Here is a 21,668-nt window from a genome sequence, read left to right as displayed (position 1 = left end):
ATAGACATGCAACGTGATATATATAAGTTAATCCTTCAGTAAACATTAGGAAAACAAAGAGAAAGGTCGAGGAAAAGCTTCAGAGAATTTGTGAAAGAAATCCTTACGCCTTTATATTTCAATCCGTCCGTCTGATTTTGAATCCGACTTCGGTACTGTGTTCCTATCGACGCAGGCTTCAACTGGACGTAAGTTTTGCTACGTTTAAATATGATTTGAAATTATGGTATTGTCAGAATCTGATGGGATTCATATATGATGTTCTTGACATGTTAGACATCGTATAATCGAAACCGGACTGAAGAATAGATACCATATGGAATTGTTATGATTTTCAGAGTTGAGTTGATTGAGATTTGATATCAGAATTGAATTGTTATAAAATATGAGATGTTAGAATTGATATCTGACTTATATGGTAGTGCTGGATATATTAAAATTATGACGTTATGTTGTTGAAACAGAATTTGATTAAATTCTGATTATATCCAGTATTGATTGAGTGGTGTATTGATACCGTACCCTCAATATTATTGTTGTCAGATTGAGTATTGACATGCTTTGAGTTCGAGACTTCGACAGAGTCAGAGTATCAGAAAGAAAGGTATAAATTAATGTTGAGCTGCGATTGCACAACTCGAGTGAGGTTTGACTCGAGTTTCCCTTAATCACATACGTAGTTTATTGCATTGATATTTATAATTGATGAGATTGATGTTTGTAGTCTATTGATTTATAGCCACTGCATGTATTGACTACTGATTGTTTAGTCATTGGCTGATTCGCCTAGTCACCGGCTGATTCGTCTGGTTATTGGCTGATTCGTCTAATTATCGACTGATTCGTCTAAACTTTGGCTGATTATCTTAATTACTGGCTGATTCGTCTAGTTATTGGCTGATTCGCTAAATTTTTGACTGATTCGTCAATTCTGCGGCTGTTTCGCTCAGACACTGGACATATGAATTATATCGATGCCGTTTAGGGTTGATTCATTCCTATCGAATGAGATTCGATATAATTATCAATATCCAGACATTGAGATCCCTAGATTAGGAATGAGTCGAGTCTAAGACGACGCGTTGTTTGAATCGAGTCTAAGACGACTAGTTGATTTACAGTTTTGATATCATACATGTTTGTTGATTGGCTACATGTGAATGATATTTGTTATATGCTTTTGTATATGTTTTTATATGATTGCATGTTTACATTGTTTATACTGGGATTTATTCTCACCGGAGTTATCCGGCTGTTGTCTTGTTTTGTATGTGTGCATGACAACAGGTGGGACAGGTTCAGGGTCGAGGAGCTGAAGAGAGATCGTGATTAGAGTGGAGGCTCCGGACTTGGATTAGAGATAGGGTTAGACACGTGATATTAGCTGTTAAACCTTAGTTGAATAAATGTATGTGGTACATGACTTGTACTTTTATACTGAGATGTATATACGTTTTATTTCACTACAATCCGCATTTTAAACAAAAATTTAGACCCTGTTTTATAATTGATTAATTATTCCCAGAAAGTGATTAAGAACTTGATTAGCGTCCGGGTCCCCACAACAGGTGGTATCAGAGCAGTAGGTACGAGAACTGTAGGTTCTTGAGACTGAGATAGAAGCTACTGAGTGGGGTAGATTGAATTTTCTTTCCTTGCTTGTGATTGCTAGCATTATTTACTGCTTTATATAATACATGTTACTTGACTTATCTGATTTGATTGTGTAATATGTATTATTGGGAATGAATTTGAACCGATTCTCAATCAGCAGTAAGATGATCTGAGGAGGAAACTGAAGTGAAACAGGTTTATTGGATTGGGGTACTAATCCATTTGATTATCAGATATGCCTCCTCGAAGAATACCAGAACAGGGTAGCACATCGAATCCTCCAATGGATGTGACAGCAACTCCGATGGAAACGTTATTGAAAAGGTTTTAGTCGTTCAAACCACCGACTCTGAAGGGTACTGAGACATCAGGTGAATGTGAGAGTTGGTTAGATAACATTGAGATGCTGTTTGATTCACTGGATTACAGTGATGAGCACCGAATTAAGTTGAATGGGCACCAGTTGCTTGATGTTGCAAAGAACTGGTGGATTACGATGAAAAGGGCCTTGGAGCATCGAGGTACGACTATTACTTGGGATGTATTTAAAACTGAGTTTTATCAAAGATTTTTCCCAGTGTCGTACAGGAAAGACAAGGGGGCGGAGTTTGCCAATTTGAGACAGGGTCAGCTGAAAATTGAAGAATATGTGACCAAGTTCTCTACCTTATTGAAGTTTGCTCCACATGTGGCTGGAAATGACGAAGTCGTTGCTGATCAGTTTATCAATGGCTTGAATCCCGATATATTTACATTGGTGAACACTGGGCGACCGAATAACTTTGCTGATTTCATGAATAGAGCAAAGGACGCTGAAGCGGGCCTGATAAGGCAGAGAAGAGCTACAGATATTCTTCCAGCACCGAGACCACAAAAACCACCTCCCCGATTTGAGAGTGATAGTAGCAGTGGTGGAAAGAAAGATTTTCTGAAGGCTAGAGGAAAACAGTTTAAGAAGTCAGGCGGCAGTTCTTCTAGCTCCAGTAATTCCAAACAGAGTTATACCGGAGCTTACTGCGGAAATTGTGGAGGGAGACATTCCACTGAGCAATGCCAAGGAGTACTTGGTAGTTGCCACTTCTGCAAACAACAGGGACATTTTGCCAGAGTGTGTCCACAGAGGGGTTCCCAAAGATCCCAGGGAGCCGAATCATCTGGAACAACGGCATAGTGGAGTAGACGATCAGCTGCTGTTCATTCATTTCAGCCAGCACCATCTCAGTCACAGCAGAGGCCAGGAGGAAGCCAAACAGTCGGCCAGCCTCCTAGACAGCAGGCCAGAGTATTTGCTTTGACCGAGGAGCAGGCTCAGGAAGCACCAGATGATGATGTTGTAGGTTATTGTTCTTGATGTAGTTATTCTGCTTTTGTATTGATGAATACGGATGCTTCCCCTACGTTTATTTTTGAACGATTTGCATTGAGTCATGCATTGCCTGTTGAGTCTTTATCTACTGTAGTGTATCTCTTTACCGGTTTGGGAGAGTTTTTATAGCAGTGAATTCTGTAAAATATCGTATACTACAATAGGATGAGAATGAAAGTGAGTTAGATCGTCTGGTAGCTGGTATTGTACTAGTGTTGTCTGATTTTGGACGGCATTACTGATATTGATAATCTGACCAAGTACAGAGCTACCCTAGATTAGTTCCAGAAGATGGTGAGAATCGGACCTGAGATGGTCAAAGGATGAATATTGTACGATAAGGATTCTAGATTGAGAATTCATTTGATAATCCGTACTATCTATGACTCGATTATTACAGAAAGGAGCAGAGAGACTCCTCATGTATTCAGTTGATTTACTGAAATTGAGTCTATCATTGGCTGATTTACCAATGATAAGAAATTATTGATGTTTTTCCCCAATAAGACTTCAGATCTGATTTCAGTCAGAGAGATTGATTTTAACCTTGATTTGATATTAGAAACTGTTGAAATGGTGAATCCTGATTGAGACATATTGCATCCAGGGTGTGTTATGTCTGAAGATGATATATATGTTGAATTTAGCAGAATTAAACCGGAATTAGTTGGCCGAGGTGGATATCGGTGTCAAACATTTGCGGTTTACGAGTTTAGCAGATCAGTACCGATGAGTGATGTTTTGAATCTGATGGAAGCTTGCTGTTGTTTTGAATCTGTGTTTGAATCAGGTAAGTAATACTGGCTTGTATATGAATAACCAATCTGTTGTTCCAAATGTTCCGAATTTAAAATGATTAATATTGCCAGAAGTGTGCAATAATCTATGCGGTATGCATTTTGATAGCTGAAAAGGTGTTGATAGAAACAGATGAGAGTAGATGTGACAGAGTTTGTACAGAAATGTCTAATTACCTACAGATAAAGACAGAAAGATAGAAACCAGGAGATCGGTTACACTGATTATTGATATTTAAATAGAAATGGGAGTACATTTCTATGGATTGGTGACGAAACTATCGAAATTTTCCTAAAACTGTGATGCGATGTGATTATGATTATAATTGATAGAAAGCTTGAATCTGCATATATTAGGTGTACATGATGATGTACTGATAAGATCAGACGATCAAGAGTTATGTCAGAAGAGTGATTAGACTGCATTGAATGCCAAAATTGACTATATCATACCATGATTTTCGGTTGATTTTGTATTTTTGGCAGAATATACCATAAACTCTGGCAATTATCGTCTATAGATTGACAGATAGTCGGAGCGAACTATCCGGATACTGGAGAATATCCAGGAACTGTAGTGCCGAATTTTAGCACTAGTTGACATGATTTATTGTCATTTGTGAATTATCGTACAACAATAGCTATCAGACGAGTATCAAGATGGCTCCTTTAGAAGCGTTGTACGGTAAGAAATACAGATCCCCTCTGTATTGGGACGATATCTCTAAGGTCCCTGAAGTTGGACATGATAGGACCAGAGATATGACTTAAAAAAGTGAAGCTGATTCAAAAGAAAATGAAGGCAGCCCAGGATAGACAAGCCAAATATGCCAATGTTCGACGTAGACCGTTGGTATTTGAGACAAGAGACCGAGTATTCTTGAAGATTTCACCTTTCATAAGAGTTGTCAGATTTAGCAAGAAGGGGAAACTGTCTCCATGATATATTGGGTCGTATGAGATTCTCGAGAAGATAGGAGATCGTGCCTATCGACTCGCTTTACCGCCTTCATTATTTGAGATACATGATGTTTTTCATGTATCACTATTGAGGAGATATCTTTTTGATGCTTCCCATGTTATTCGACCAAACGAGGCTGAGCTGGATGAGACATAGAGCTATTTTGAAAAACCGATCCGGATTATTGATCGGAAGGAAAAGCCGCTCAGAACAAAGACTATTCCACTTGTGAAGATTCAATGGAGTCGTCATGACATCGAGGAAGCTACTTGGGAAACTGAGTCTGACATGAGACAGAGATTTCCTGAGTTATTTCACTGATGTGAGTATTTTGATTCAGCTTCTGCTATACATTTCTTTCTGATATCTAATTTGATTGCCTGTGATTTCGGGGACGAAATCATATCTTAGGGGGAGAGAAATGTATTGCCCGAGATTTTGATTCTGTTAATCTGAGATTATTGATTAGGAATTGAGGTGATTATAGCCGGCTCATTTCGAGACCAGATTGGGCAAAGCATATGAATGGTACAAGTTTTGGACAAAACTATTGGCGCCCGAGCGGTAGAAAGTAACCGCCCGAGCGCCAATGTTCAACAAAGTATGCTTCGGACAGAAGATGTGGCGCCCGGGCGGTATTTTTTGACCGCCCGAGCGCCAATGGGTATTGTGGAGGACAGAACCTCCTGCACCCGGGCGGTAAGTTTTAACCGCCCGAGCGCCGAGCAAGTGCCCGAGCGGTAATTCTCGACCACCCGAGCGCCGCCTGAATTGTTTGAAAATGAGCCACGTTTCATAGACATGCAACGTGATATATATAAGTTAATCCTTCAGTAAACATTAGGAAAACAAAGAGAAAGGTCGAGGAAAAGCTTCAGAGAATTTGTGAAAGAAATCCTTACGCCTTTATATTTCAATCCGTCCGTCTGATTTTGAATCCGACTTCGGTACTGTGTTCCTATCGACGCAGGCTTCAACTGGACGTAAGTTTTGCTACGTTTAAATATGATTTGAAATTATGGTATTGTCAGAATCTGATGGGATTCATATATGATGTTCTTGACATGTTAGACATCGTATAATCGAAACCGGACTGAAGAATAGATACCATATGGAATTGTTATGATTTTCAGAGTTGAGTTGATTGAGATTTGATATCAGAATTGAATTGTTATAAAATATGAGATGTTAGAATTGATATCTGACTTATATGGTAGTGCTGGATATATTAAAATTATGACGTTATGTTGTTGAAACAGAATTTGATTAAATTCTGATTATATCCAGTATTGATTGAGTGGTGTATTGATACCGTACCCTCAATATTATTGTTGTCAGATTGAGTATTGACATGCTTTGAGTTCGAGACTTCGACAGAGTCAGAGTATCAGAAAGAAAGGTATAAATTAATGTTGAGCTGCGATTGCACAACTCGAGTGAGGTTTGACTCGAGTTTCCCTTAATCACATACGTAGTTTATTGCATTGATATTTATAATTGATGAGATTGATGTTTGTAGTCTATTGATTTATAGCCACTGCATGTATTGACTACTGATTGTTTAGTCATTGGCTGATTCGCCTAGTCACCGGCTGATTCGTCTGGTTATTGGCTGATTCGTCTAATTATCGACTGATTCGTCTAAACTTTGGCTGATTATCTTAATTACTGGCTGATTCGTCTAGTTATTGGCTGATTCGCTAAATTTTTGACTGATTCGTCAATTCTGCGGCTGTTTCGCTCAGACACTGGACATATGAATTATATCGATGCCGTTTAGGATTGATTCATTCCTATCGAATGAGATTCGATATAATTATCAATATCCAGACATTGGGATCCCTAGATTAGGAATGAGTCGAGTCTGAGACGACGCGTTGTTTGAATCAAGTCTGATACGACTAGTTGATTTACAGTTTTGATATCATACATGTTTGTTGATTGGCTACATGTGAATGATATTTGTTATATGCTTTTGTATATGTTTTTATATGATTGCATGTTTACATTGTTTATACTGGGATTTATTCTCACCGGAGTTATCCGGCTGTTGTCTTGTTTTGTATGTGTGCATGACAACAGGTGGGACAGGTTCAGGGTCGAGGAGCTGAAGAGAGATCGTGATTAGAGTGGAGGCTCCGGACTTGGATTAGAGATAGGGTTAGACACGTGATATTAGCTGTTAAACCTTAGTTGAATAAATGTATGTGGTACATGACTTGTACTTTTATACTGAGATGTATATACGTTTTATTTCACTACAATCCGCATTTTAAACAAAAATTTAGACCCTGTTTTATAATTGATTAATTATTCCCAAAAAGTGATTAAGAACTTGATTAGCGTCCGGGTCCCCACAATAAGTTGGCTAAAAATATCTTTTGCTAATAAAAAACTTGTTTGAATACAGTTTTTATCGTTGCAAATATAAGCCTTTGGTAATTTATAATTTATCTCTAATGGTTTTTCTCCTGCATGAGAAAGAGAATGAGTAGTTTTATAAAAATATTTTATAGGAAATAATCCTTCCTGTATAACATTTAAATCTACATCACTATCAATCATAGCAATGAAATTTTTCTTATAAGAATTTTCAATTAATAAAGTGATATTGGTATACCATTTTTTAGATATGATCATGCTTAAAACAGATAAATGTTTTTGATTTGGATCAGGAAAAGAAATATTTTGAAGATTATCAAAACCTTCAGAATTATTAACTGAATTGTTTGTTTCAATAATTGAAATACGATAATTTAAACTATTATTATTATGTTGTAAAATTTTTACTTGTTCAGAAATCTCTGATTCACTATCTAGTATTTCTTCTGAAATATAAGATTCTAACGAACTATCAGTTTCACTGTCAAAATTATTATTTGAATCCATTATTTGGTCAATCTGTCAATCACAACCCAATTCACATCACAACCTCGGGAGGAACGTGGTAGCTTCGTCACAAAATCCATAGAAGTGTGATCCCATTTCCATTCAGATATAGACAAGCTATGTAATAAACCTCCTGGTTTTTTTCTTTCGGCTTTCACCTGTTGGCAATTCAGACATTTTGATACAAACTCTACAATATCTGCTTTCATCTGTTTCCACCAAAACTGTCTTTTCAAATCATTATACATCTTTCTGCCACCAGGATGAATACTAAATCGACTACTGTGCGCTTCTGACAATATCTGTCGCTTCAAATCTGAAACATCTGGCACAACAAGACGATTATTCACATACAGTACATCATCACGTACCTGATATTCTGATCTATGCCCTGCTCTGACCATCAAAATCGAATTTTGAACTTTCTGATCAATTTTCTGAGCTTCTTTAGTTCTCAAAATCAGCTTTTGTTCGACTTGAATAGTATACAATCTCAAAGGTCTACAATCTGTCTCAAACGCTAATCCAGACAAACAGCAATTTTCAATCGAATTTGAAACACCAATCGTCGATAAGGATTAAGAACATACCTTTCGACTTAGTGCATCAACTACTGCATTAGACTTTCCTGGATAGTATTTGATTTCACAAACAAAATCTTTCAATAAATCAAGCCATCTTCGCTGCCTCATATTTAATTCTGACTGTGAAAACAGATATTTCAGACTCTTGTGATCAAAATAGATCTCAAACTTCTCACCGTATAGATAGTGTCGCCATATCTTCAATACAAATATGATGGCTGCCAATTCAAGATCATGAATTGGGTAGCGAGACTCATGTGGCTTCAATTGTCTCGAGGCATAGGCAATGACATGTCCTCGCTGCATCAAAACACATCCTAGTCCTCGCTGCATCAAAACACAATAAACAATAAAATCACCAGTACCTGACGGAATAGTCAACACCAGAGCACTGGTCAATCTTTTCTTCAACTCTAAGAAAACTGGATTCACATTCTTCAGACCAAAAAAATGGTACATTCTTCTGAGTCAACTGAGTAATAGGTTTAGCAATACTCGAGGAATTTTTAATGAATCGACGGTAATATCCTGCCAAACCCATAAAACTACGTATCTCTGGTACAGAAGTCGGTCTAGGTCAGTTAATCACTGTCTCAACTTTACTAGGATTAACAGAAATACCGTTTCAAGATATAATATGACCCAGAAATATCACGTGTTTCAGCCAGAATTCACATTTAGATAATTTGGCATACAATTTCTCAGCCCTCAGAATTCTCAATACAGTTCTCAGATGCTCAGCATGATCAATCATATTCTTCGAGTAAATCAGAATATCATCAATAAATATAATCACGAACTCATCGAGATACTTCTGAAATACACGGTTCATCAAACCCATAAACACAGCTAGAGCATTCGTTAAACCAAACGGCATGACAATAAACTCATAATGGCCATATCTGGTTCTGAAAGCTGTCTTCGATATATCAGAATCTCTGACTCTCAATTGATGATATCCAGATCTCAGATCGATCTTGGAATAGACAGAAGAACCATGCAACTGATCAAATAAATCATCGATACGAGGCAAAGGATATTTGTTGTTTACCATAGCCTTGTTCAATTGCCGATAGTCAATGCAGAGTCTCATTGAACAGTCCTTCTTTCTAACAAACAATACTGGAGCACCCCAAGTAGAAACACTCGGTCTAATGTAACCCTTGGCTAGTAAATCTTCTAACTGCTCTTTTAATTCTTTCAGTTCAATCGGTGCCATTCTGTACGGAGCTCTAGAAATTGGAACTGTACCTTGTACCAATTCAATGCTGAAGTTTATCTCTTTGACTGGAGGCAAACCCGGAATCTCATCTGGGAATACATCAGCAAACTCACATACCACTGGAAAGTCAGCCAATGATGGGCTCGATTTCAGTATGTCAACTGAATACACAAGGAATCCTTCTGTTCCTTTCTGTAAAAATCGAGTCATAGATAATGCAGATATCAAAGAAATTCTAGATCTAGAACCCTTACCGTAAAATTTTCATTCATCAGTCATCTCAGGTCTTAATCTCACAATCTTATGGAAACAATCTACGGTAGCTCAATCTCATGCCCGTAAAATTTCCATTCATCAGTCGATACCAATAATGCAGTCAAAATCAGACAACCCAAGTACAATACAATCTAACTCAATCTCATGCTCGTCATACTGTAGCATACAATGTTTCACAGAATTCACTGATATAAGACCTCTCCCCAACGGTGAAGAGACAGATACTACAGATGATAATGACTCAACAGGTAATGCATGAATCAATGCAAATCGTTCCGAAATAAAAGTATGGGATGCACCCGTATCAATCAATACGTAAGCAGGATAACCACATAAAGAACAGTTACCTGCAACAACATCATCTGGTGCTTTCTGTGCCTGTTTTTCAGTCAAAGCAAATACTCTAGCCTGCTGTCTAGGAGGCTGGCTTCTTCCTGGCCTTTGCTGTGACTAAGTAGTCGGTAGTGGCTGGAAAGATTGAACAACTGATGATCGTCTATCAGTCTGAACCACTGATCCAGATGATTCTGCTCCCTGGGATCTCCGGGAACCTCTCGGGGGACATACTCTAGCAAAATGTCCCGGCTGTTTGCAGATGTTACAACTACCATATACTCCGTAGCATTGCTTTGTGGGATGTCTCCCTCCACATGTTCTACAATAGACTCAGGTATAACTCTGGCTCTATCGTGAACCACTTGAGCTGGATGAACCACTACCAGACTTCTTAAACTGTCTTCCTCTGGCTTTCAAATGATCTTTCTTCTTCCCACTGCTGCTATCACCACTCTCAAAATCAACAGATGTCACAGTGCCCTTCAGAGTCGACGATTCAAACAAGTGAGATATCTTCAGTAGTGTTTCCATAGGTGTTGCTGTAACATCCGTGGGATTGTTTGAGGTACTACCATGTTCAAGGATTCTTCGAGGAGGCATCTCTGATTACCAAAAGGATTAGTAACAAAATACATCAAATCTATTTCAGTCCTCCTCTGATCATCTTACTGCTGATCAAGAATTAGTTCTGATTCATTCTCCACAACACATGTTTCCAATCAAATCAGATATTCAGGTAAACATGCATTTCAAAAGCAGTAACACATGCTGTCATGTTGGCACATAAAAGCAGGAAGGAAAACTCAATCTGCCCCGCTCACTAGCTTCTATCTCAGTCTAAGGAACCTACTGCTCTGATACCACTTGGTGTGGAGACTCGAACCTAATTCATCTGGTTAATCATCATTAGGATCAATTTATTAATCTGGGTCAAAATTTTTTTTTAAAATACATAAGTGTGGAACATATAATCATCAGTCTGATATAAACATCAAAAGTAAAGTACAAGTCTTGTACAAAATACATTTATCTCAACTAGGGTTCAACAACTACATCAAGTGCTGAAATCAAATCTACTTCTAAGTCCGGATCTCCACGCTAATCTTGATCTCTCATCCTCTTCTTGACCCTGATCCTGTCCCAGCTGTTGTTATGCACACATACAAACACAACAACAGCCAAATAACTCCGGTGAGTATATAATTCCCAGTATAAATTATGTATACGTGCAATCATATAAACAGATATAAAAGCATGAAACAGATATCAATAACATGTATCAAAATCTAAAAGATATGAATCGATATAAAGCTCTAAATAAACTCGTGACTCATCATCTCAGACTCGACTCATCTCTAATCTAGGGATCCCGGTTTAATTCAGACTTTGGCATTCTGTACCGAATCTCCGCAATAGAAGTCGATCTACTCCTACGCAACATCGATACACCAAAAGTCTAGTGTCTTGGCAGTTCCGTCGAAGACTTAGCAACTCAGCCAATAACAAGGCACATCAGCCCATGACTAGGCACATCCGCCCATGACTCTATACATGCTCTGCTATAAATCGATAGACAAAGCATATCAATCTCATGAATTGCAAACATCAATGCAAAACAATAAAGTATGTGATTTTGGGAAACTCAAGTCAAATCAAACTCGAGTCGTATCTCCCCGGTTCGACATTGATTTATACCTTTCTTTTCTCGGTCTGACGAAGTCGAAGTCTCGAATTCGAATTCTGTCAATACTCAATCTGGAAATGAAAATATTGAGGAGTACAATATCAATATACAACTCAATCAGTACTGGATACAATCAGAATTCAATCTAATTCTGTTTCAACGGCATAACGACATACTCTCAATATACCCAGCATTACAAATCAATAGATATCAATCTCAACAACTCATAATCGATAACAAACTCAATCTAATATCAAATCTGTATAATCTCAATCAAATCAAATCTGAAAATGATAACAATTTCATACGGTGTCCGTTCTTCAATCTGATTCCGATTATACAATGCCAACAATCTCAGGAACAGATAATAACAGTCATATCATGATTCCTCACATATCATATTTTCAAATCATATCAAAACATAAGAAAACTTACGTTTAGTTGAAGCTTTCGTCAATAGAAACACGGTACTACAGTCGGATTCAAAATCGGACGGACGAATATTGAAAAAATCAGAATTCTAGCCTTCGAAGGAAACTTGAAATCTCCTGACCTTTCTCGTTTCTTTTTGCTATTGAAATTCTGAATTATAAGGATTGATATATATATTTGCATGGTAAAGGGGCAAGTGGCTTCATATTCTTGCTGCACGTCTCGCGCATATGCGCGCCCTCTCCCGGCGCATATGCGCGAGGTTCTCTGCCATACTCGCGCATATGCGCAGGTCCTGTCGTGCATATGCGCGAGGTTCTCTGCCTACCTCGCGCATATGCGCCCTGTCTGGTCGCGCATATGCGCGAGGGGTTCAGTCCTCGCACATAATTCCAGTCTTCTTTCGTCTTTCCCGGTCTTATCCTTTCCGTCTATAATCACATCAATTATCAATAAATCATTTCAGATTACAATAACAAAATTCTCAAGCATTACATTCATTAAGATCGCTGACATGTTCGTCAAACCGAAGAGCATCAACAAGAACTCATAGTGCCCATAATATGTCCTAAACGCCGTCTTATGCACGTTAGACTCTCTAACTTTCAGTTGATTGTATCCGTATCGGAGGTCTATCTTCGAGAATACCGATGCATCACGAAGTTGATCAAATAAATCCTCAATTCTGGGCAACAGATATTTTTTCTTAACCGTGAATCTGTTCAGCGCTTTGTAATCTATTCAGAGTCGCATATTGCCATCCTTCTTCTTGACAAACAAAACCGTTGCACCCATGGAGAAAAACTAGGGCGAATGAAACCCTTATCTAGCAAATCATATATCTGAACTTTTAGCTCTTTCATCTCTGAAGGTACAGGCGGTAGGGTGCCTTAGAAATCGGCACTGTACTTGGCATGAGATCGATAAAAAAATCCACCTCTCTATCTAGTGGGATGCCTGCAACATTGTCAGGGAAAACTCTGGGGAAATCTCTGACCACATCAACGTCCTCTAGCCTCTGACTGGCTGGCTCTGACACTGCTTCAATACTGGCCAAAAAGGCCTGCCAACCTTTCTTCATGAGCTTCCTCGCCCACATGCAGGAAATGATGTGCGGCATTTGCTGGTGTCTGGTTTCCTAAAAAATAAATGGCTTACCACTGGACGGTCGGACAGATACTGATCTCTGTCGAAAGTCTATGACAGCTCCGTTCAAGGAAAGCCAGTCCATACCAAAAATAATATCAAACTCCATCAACTGTAGAACAATCAAGTCTGCCTGTACTGCATATTATTAGAGAATTGAACATCTGATTGCCGGATGGAATCGATACTTTGAATCCTTAATCAATCTCCACGGGTACTTTTAATCCTTAATCAATCTCCACGGGTATGATTCCTAGTAGCTGGACGAGAGTCTCGGATAAATGAATGTGTAGCTCCGGATGAAACATCTACTACTTAAAAAGTGCTATAAATATTTTTTTTAAAATTAATTTCGAAATTAAAATCTTGCATGCATGCACTACTGCTGAAAAATACACATTTTTTCAAAAATATTTAATCATATAACATATAAAATACTGCAGTAAAAAATTTCCAACTCAGCCATCATAAATGTACGTAAAATAAACAAATAAAAATCCTGGTGGTCAACAACATATAAAACAAGCGCATAAAAAATGTTCATGTCCACTCTAAACTAATAAACACACGATGTGCGGAAAATATGGTCCTCGAGTCATGTGCACACATCCAGCCCTGCCTACTCAGAATTTGGCACCTCCTCGTATCAACATATACTTATACATTTACTTTAATTGAATTCAGTTCATTAGTTGTGACTTTCGTATTAGGTCTAATCGGATCAGCTCATCGTATCAGCTCTATTCGATGGATCCATCTACGTATAACCGTGGTACCCAGCGGCTGTCGCACATCAGCGATAGTATTACGTATCCACTTAGCCTAGGCCTCATAATCATCGTATACATATATCGTCAGTCACAACCAATTCTCATCCTTCAAAAAACTTCATCATTTTCATCACTTATCAAAATCATGCCTATACGTCATTTTTTCCTTAAAACCAAGCATGCGACGTAATTTTCATAATTTCATAAAAATAAATACAATTGAAACATAAAATTTAAAAACATGATAAATTTGTGCTCAGAGCGCTGCCAGGACTAAAAACTCGACCCGCACCCAAAATGACCATCTTGTCCCAGAAAACCAAAATGACCATTTTACCACTGGACCTCAAAATTTCGACCCGAAGCTTACAAAACTTCATAAAACACCCCAAAAAACATTTATAAGCATTTCTTCGACGTATACTCAAGCCCGTTTCAAAACTTAAACGATTCGATTTAAAACTTGGACCGGGGTCCCGGTTTTATCCCGAATCAACCCGAAACCAACCAAATACTTCACAACTCAAAACATGACTTAACCCTACTTGTGCAGCCTCTAAACCAAGTATTCCAGACCCCTTATGACCTCCAAACCATAACCAAAAGTTGCTGGAAAAATTCTGGAAGTGCACACTCGAGACCTTAGTGCACCAACTCTTGAAAATTTTGATCCTAGCCTACAAGCCGACGTGACCAGCCTCTCACCAGCCCTCATAGCCCAACTTAGGACCCTAATAGACCGACCTAAGCTCATCCCTCAGCCTGATGCAAGCGCACCAATCGAACAACCCATAAAAGCGCATGGCCACGTCTCCCTCGAAGCACCTCGGCCCCCTAACCAATCGACCTCCTTTCTACCCGAGACCAGCTGGTTATGGACCTCCCATAGACCTCGGTTGGACTCTCCTGGATTGCACCTTGGCCTGGTTCAGTCCTCCCTCAGCCGAGCTTACCCGAAACTATCACCAAACCACGCGAAACCCTAGCCGCCTAGTGACATCCATTCGGCACTCACCTAGACCATGCACACCCTATACTTCCAGCATCGTGTCACCTAAATTTTTTAAAATGTTGCCCGAGCCCTCAAAAAGTTCTCATTTCGCTAAAATTTGCGTACCGGTTAAAAAATACGACCCCGCTGGTAAAAATACATACCAAAACCCATTTTTCAAAAAAAGCCCTTAAAAAACTTCATATTAAATAAATAAAATTAATCATTCAATAAAAATATTTTCCTTGACTTTCTCTGATCTCCGCTTCTCGTTCGAACGCGAAATGCGACTATAAACCCTAATGCATGAAACTTTAAAATAATCATGAAATAAACTCTAACCATGCAATAACCATGAATTAAAATAATAAAATTCATTAAACGTATATTTTAAATAAAACTCTAGATTGCATGCATTCAGGTTACGTAGTTCGAATTTTATAGACCTTACAATTCTCATCCCCTTAAATTGAAATTCGTCATCGAAATTAAAAACATAGCGAATAACTTTGGGCAGCGACTCCTCATCTCAGCCTCATTCTCCCAAGTAACCTCCTGCTCGGACTGATTCAGCCACTTGACTTTGACCATATGGATCACCTTGTTCTGGAGCCTCCTCTCCTGCCTGTCCAAAATCTGAGTGGGTCTCTCCTCAAAATACAGGTTCGGTGTCAGCTGAAGTGGCTCATATTTCAGCCCATGCGAAGGATTAGACATGTACTTTCGTAGTATAGAGACATGGAACACATTATAAACTCCAGCCAGATTTGTCGGTAATGCAACTCTGTATGCGAGTGTCCCAACTCTTTTCAGTATCTTAAACTGCCCTATGTATCTCGGACTGAGCTTTCCCTTCTTCCCAAATCTCATCACACCCTCAACGGTGTGACCTTCACGAACATGTGGTCCCCTACGGCAAACTCAAGATCTCTGCGCCGCTGGTCTGAGTAACACTTCTGCTGGCTCTGAGCGGTTCTCAACCTGTCCGAATATCCGGCCCCAATTCTTCCCTCTCTCCTACCTCATCCCAATATACTGGCGACCTAAACTTTCTCCCGTACAATGCCTCATATGGAGCCATACACATCGATGCCTGGTAACTGTTGTTGTACGTGAACACCAGAAGAGGTATTTAGACTCCTAGCTGCCCTGGAAGTCGATCATGAAAGCTCTAAGTAGGTCCTCTAAATAAGAATAACTCTCTCTGATTGTACGTCAGTCTAAGAATTGAAGGCAGTACTGAATAGCAGCTTAGTACCCAATGCCTGGTGTAGACTCTTCCATAATGCATATGTGAATTTCGGATCCCTGTCTGGCACGATGGACACTGGAATCCCATGAAGTCTCACTATCTCTCTGATGTACATCTTTGCGTACTGAGTCATGGTGAAGGTCTTCTTGATCAGTAAAAATGAGCTGACTTAATAAGCCGATCGACAATCATCCATGCGGTATTATATCCTCCAGTCGTTCTCGGAAGCCCTGTCACAAAGTCCATGGCTATGTTCTCTCACTTCCACTCGGGAATAGAGAGTGGTCTAAGCTTCCCTGCACGTCTTTGATGCTCTACCTTGACCTACTGACATATCAACTTGGAGGCGAATCGCAAAATATCCCTCTTCATGCCCAGCCACCAAATAGAGAGACTAAAGATCCCTATACATGAAACGTCCACTACTCGTTTTTTTAAAAATTGCTAGAATATTTTTCTTAACCTCATCATTTCAGCCGAATACTTAAATATTATATAAAATATTTTTGGACCATTTTAAAAATATAAAACAACCAACTAATATTTAAAAATCCAAAGGAAATAGTGTAAAACATAAAAAAAGGTCCATCGTTTGCATATCCTAACTTAGCAAAATTGCTAAAACTAACAACCTCTAAAAAACTACTCAAATCATAATAAAAGTCATAAAAATATCTTTAACATAATCCTAAAAAAAACATAAATCATAACTAGTGCGGAAAACTAGCGCTGGTCTCCGGGTTATGTGCACCTTCAGTCCAGCAAAGTCAACCATCAAGACCTCCATTATCATTATTTTCATAATCACCTGTATTAATCACACCTAGTGAGTCTAAAGACTCAAAACACCATAATCCTGATAACAAATAATGCGTATACCGATCACATGCAATAGTGAAAATAATTGTACGTAAAATAACATTTTCATGATAATGCATAAACTTTAGACATAAACATTTTCATATCATCATAAACATATTCACATTCATCATATTCAAATTCATATTCATATCCATATTCATATTAAACGTGTTCATATTCATTTTCGTTGAATTCAGATTGTTAATTGTGACTTCTTATTCGTATTCGTATTTGGCGATGAATCCATCTACATGTAACCACAGTACTGGGCGGTGGGGACATCAGCGACACTCTCACCCATCAACTGAGCCTTGGCCTACGTATTAACCTATCATCGTATCAGCGCGTTAGTCACAATTACTTTACTTCCTTCAACATTTCATATTCTCATCGCTTAATAAAAATTAAACATACATATAATGTTTTTCTTTTAAACCAAGCATGCAACATATCTTTTAACGCTATCATTCATCATAAAATTCCATAAACATGCACAATAATCAAAATAACATATAAAATAGCATTCAGGACACTGCCATGGCATTTACTAACTTTCGGGTGTAAAATTAACTTTTTTCCTCAAGACGTAAAATTTAAAGTTTTTGACATTTTCTTAATTTCGTTGACTCTAGATCATCCCAAATAATTATTTAAGCTTACATTATTTTTCTCGTATTTTAATTTAGCTTAAATCGATGACATTTAATTTATTCTTTTATCATAACATATTAATGTGTTTTAATCCCGAATAAATTCCAATTTTTAATATAAAATTCTCAAATTAAAAACTTAGACTTTTTTATATTATTTATCCTTCGTGAACCATGACTCGACCCTCATGAGCAATGTTTCGAATTTTTAACCATTGAAACCCTTAAATTGAACCAACCCAAAAACCCTTGAGCCATCTTCGATTTTCATCGAGCCAAGCTCAAACCACCCTGAGCCGACCCCTGACCAGCCCCTCTAGGAACCCTACTTGACCCTTAGAACCCTTAGGACTTGACCCCAAGCTCAAACCAAAGGAACTACATCAGATGCAAGCAACGGTCGAGAGACTCCCTTGGACCAAGGACTCTACAATCGCGCCTAGGACTCTAGCCACTGGACCAAGCCCGATCCCAAACCCTCGTGCACCCTCTTAGGACCCTAGTGACTCACCATATCCCTGCCCGAATCCCCCTGGCCGATCCCATAAACCATGCGCGGCTGCAGTACACCTGCGCGAAAGCTTGAAGCTTCTCGGGTGGAATCATAGCTTGCTAGGACTCCTCCCCAGCCCCTCGACTTGAGTCCTAGCATGGCTAGGACTCCTTCCTTGACCCCATACGTGACCCTACCTAGCCCTGGTCCCAGCCGAGACTAAGCCATGCAACAAACTCCCTTAAACCGAGCCCCATGATCACCAAAACAGAAAAATGGTGCCAGCTTGTTTGTGCTTTGAGTGCAGCGTTTTTGGTTGTTTTCTAGGACTCCTTAAACTCATGTAAAACATGCGCCTCTTAATCCTATGAAATCGCAACCCCTTTAGGTACATATAAAACCCAACTCGAATAACTCTTAAAAATACATTTTAATGCATATAAGTAGAAAACTACTAAAACATCATATAAACGTATCACATAATCAAGTTAGCAATAAAAATCAATTAATTAACTATTTTTCATGTTCCCTAGATTTGCATGCAGTTGGATTACGTCGTCTTAATTTTGGACTTTACAATTTCTCCCCCTAGATAAAATTTTGTCCTCGAAATTAGAACTTACCGAATAGCTCCGGGTAGCGACTCCTCAAGTCCCTCTCGGTTTTCCAAGTAGCTTCTTCTTCCTAGTGATTCAGCAACTTGACCTTGACCATTGGAATGACTTTGTTTCGGAGTCTTCTCTCTTGCCTTCCCAAGATTTGGATAAGTCTTTCCTCATAAGTCATATTTGGAGTCAATTGTAGAGGTTCATGATTCAGTACATATGATGGATTTGCTGCATCGATATATTAAACACATTGTGAACTCCAGAAAGCATTTGTGGCGGTGCCACTCTATAGGCTAGTGTTCCAATCCTCTCCAAATTCTCAAACGGGCCTATAAATCTTGGACATAGCTTGACTTTCTTGCCAAATCGCATAACACCCTTCATAGGTGCTATTTTCACAAATACGTGGTCTCTCACTGCAAACTCTAGGTCCCTTCATTTCTTGTCGGCATAACTCTTCTGTCGGCTTTGTGCAGTCTTTATTCTCTTTCGAATTTTGACTACAAGCTCGGCAGTTTCTTCTATCAAATCCGGACCAATCTCTCTTCTTTCACCAACCTCGTCCCAACGAATAGGAGATCTACATTTTCTTCCATAAAGTGCCTCAAAAGGAGCCATCTCAATTGATGATTGATACCTATTATTGTAGGTGAACTCCACTAGAGGTAATTTTGGTTCTCAACTTCCTAGGAAATCGATCACACAAGCTCGCACTAGATCCTCTAAAGTTTGAATAACTCTTTCGGACTGACCATCGGTTTGAGGACGAAATGCCGTACTTAATAATAATTTGATCCCCATCGCTTCATGCAAACTCCTCCAAAAAGATGACGTAAATCTCGGATCTATGTCAGAAACAATAGATACAAGAATCCCATACAGACGAACTATCTGTAGAATATAAAGATCATCATACTGAATCATGGAGAATGTGGTCTTGATAGGCAGAAAATGCGCTGATTTCGTAAGACGATCAACTATCACCTATATAGCATTAAATCCCTTGATTTTCCTCGGCAATCTCACAACGAAGTCCATCGTAATATTTTCCCATTTCCACTCGGAAATAGGAAGTGGCTTGAGCTTTCCCGCTGGCCTCTGATGCTCTGCTTTGACTTGTTGACATGTCAAACACTCAGATACAAATACCAGGATATCTCTCTTCATACCCGGCCACCAATATAACAACTGCAAATCTTTGTACATCTTCGTGCTTCCCAGATGAAAGGAATATGGTTTGTCATGAGCTTTCTTCATAATGAGCCCTTCAAAGAGTCGTCATTTGGAACCCATAAACGATCTCGATAACGAACTATACCATCCACCTCAAAATAAAATTTCCAACCTTTGGCTTTAACTCTCAATCTCAACTTTTGCAATTGTTCGTCAGTAGAATGTATCTCACGGATTCTATCTCTCAAATTCGACTGAACTGTCAAGGTGGCAAGATTAGGGACCTCGTCCTAGCATATACTGTAAGCTCAAACCACTGTATTTCAGAATACAATGGTCTTTGAAGTGATAATTCAGTGATAACTGCTGCCTTTCAACTCAATGCGTCTGCCACTACATTAGCTTTTCCCGGATGATAGCAAATCTCGCAGTCATAGTCTTTCACTAATTCGAGCCATCGTCGCAGTCTCATATTCAATTCCTTTTGGGTGAAGAAGTATTTCAAACTTTTATGATCGGTGAAAATCTTGCACTTCTCCCCATACAATATTGTCTCCAAGTCTTCAATGCTAAAACTACCGCTGCAAGCTCAAGATCATGAGTGGGGTAATTTTTCTCGTGCACTTTCAACTGTCTCGATGCATAAGCTATAACTCGGTCATTTTTAGAAGCGTCGATATAAATAACATACTCTCCTTGCCCCGATGCTATAGCTAACACTGGCGCAGAAATCAAGGCTTGCTTCAACTTATCAAAACTGTCTTGGCACTCGGATCCCCATACAAACTTTGCATTTTTCTTTGTCAAGGCGGTCATGGGTACCGCTATAGATTAGAATCCTTGAATGAACTTGCGATAATAGCCAGCTAGTCCCAAGAAACCGCGAATCTCGGTAACGCTCTTCGGTACTGACCACTCTCCCACTGCTTCAACTTTACTTGGATAAACTTCAACGCCGTCACTAGAAATGATGTAGCCTAAGAATGCCACTCTATCAAGCCAAAACTCGCACTTGCTGAATTTTGCATATAACTTCCTCTGTGGTAGTACTTGCAGTTCTATCCTCAAATGACGACTATGCTCCTCTTTTCTCTATGAATAGATCAAAATATCATCAATGAAGACAATCATGAATTGATCTAGATACGGCTGAAATACGCGATTAATGAGATACATGAAGATCGTCGGCGCATTGGTAAACCCAAAAGGCATGACCATAAACTCGCAGTGCCCATATTTAGTACGAAACGTTGTCTTATAAACATCGGAATCTTTCACTTTCATCTGATGGTACACAGAACGAAGATCAATCTTCGAAAATATCGATGCTCCTTGCAACTGATCAAATAAGCCTTCAATTCTTGGCACAGAATACTTATACTTGATAGTGACTCTATTCGTCTCACGATAATCGATACTGTAAAGGCCCGTATTTTGTATTCGTATTTTTACGGAATTATCGAAATTTTTCTAAATAAATAAATTGCCTCATTCATAAAATAAACCTATAAATAGATTTAACTTTAAAATAACAGCGGAAGTAAATATTGTGTTTCAAAACAA

The sequence above is a fragment of the Primulina tabacum genome, chromosome 12 (assembly GCF_025594145.1).
Source record: "Primulina tabacum isolate GXHZ01 chromosome 12, ASM2559414v2, whole genome shotgun sequence".
Classification (NCBI taxonomy): Eukaryota; Viridiplantae; Streptophyta; class Magnoliopsida; order Lamiales; family Gesneriaceae; genus Primulina; species Primulina tabacum.
The sequence above is the reverse complement of the archived record's forward strand: the minus strand, read 5'-3'. Positions refer to the sequence as shown.